The 531-nt window shown below is 29.2% G+C and overlaps 1 protein-coding gene across 2 annotated transcripts in view; it reads left to right on the forward strand.

The window, feature by feature from the left end:
- nabp2 (nucleic acid binding protein 2) overlaps positions 1 to 531 on the forward strand; it is a 7,345-nt gene that overhangs the window by 3,993 nt on the left and 2,821 nt on the right. The gene's annotated exons all lie outside the window — the stretch shown is intronic.

Here is a 531-nt window from a genome sequence, read left to right on the forward strand (position 1 = left end):
AACATTTATTTTTTGTATATTCATAAATGCATTTAAAACATTAATCTCATAACATTATTTATCGCAGTTGTAATTATTGTTATTTGCAGTGTAAATTATTTAATCTGACTGGTAGCAGCCCTATAGTGTATATTGAATTTATTGATAAATTGTAATAATTTGACATGTAAGATGATGCATACATCTAAAAAGGTTAAAAATAGGCCTTTGTAAAGGTAAATATGCGGATTTAAGTACGTAAAAGCTGATAGAACACTGATGAAAATATTGCTTCAGAATAAATTGTTTACTCCACCAAAAATCTCTGTGATGCAGTTGTTTTGTGGGGATTTTTTGTGTGGAATATTGTCTGCTGACATGAAAAGTTCACTGTATATCATAAATTTAACTTGTTCAAGTCTGCAGAAACCCTGCAATCAGCTTGTGCCAAGTCGTTTAACTCTAAATATCATCAGTTACATTAACAACCAATCAGCCTGCGCCATATAGAGTTTCATGACTGAACTATATATATATATATATATATATATA

Source organism: Sinocyclocheilus grahami, unplaced genomic scaffold, assembly GCF_001515645.1.
Source record: "Sinocyclocheilus grahami isolate Dianchi unplaced genomic scaffold, SAMN03320097.WGS_v1.1 scaffold606.1, whole genome shotgun sequence".
Taxonomy (NCBI): domain Eukaryota; kingdom Metazoa; phylum Chordata; class Actinopteri; order Cypriniformes; family Cyprinidae; genus Sinocyclocheilus; species Sinocyclocheilus grahami.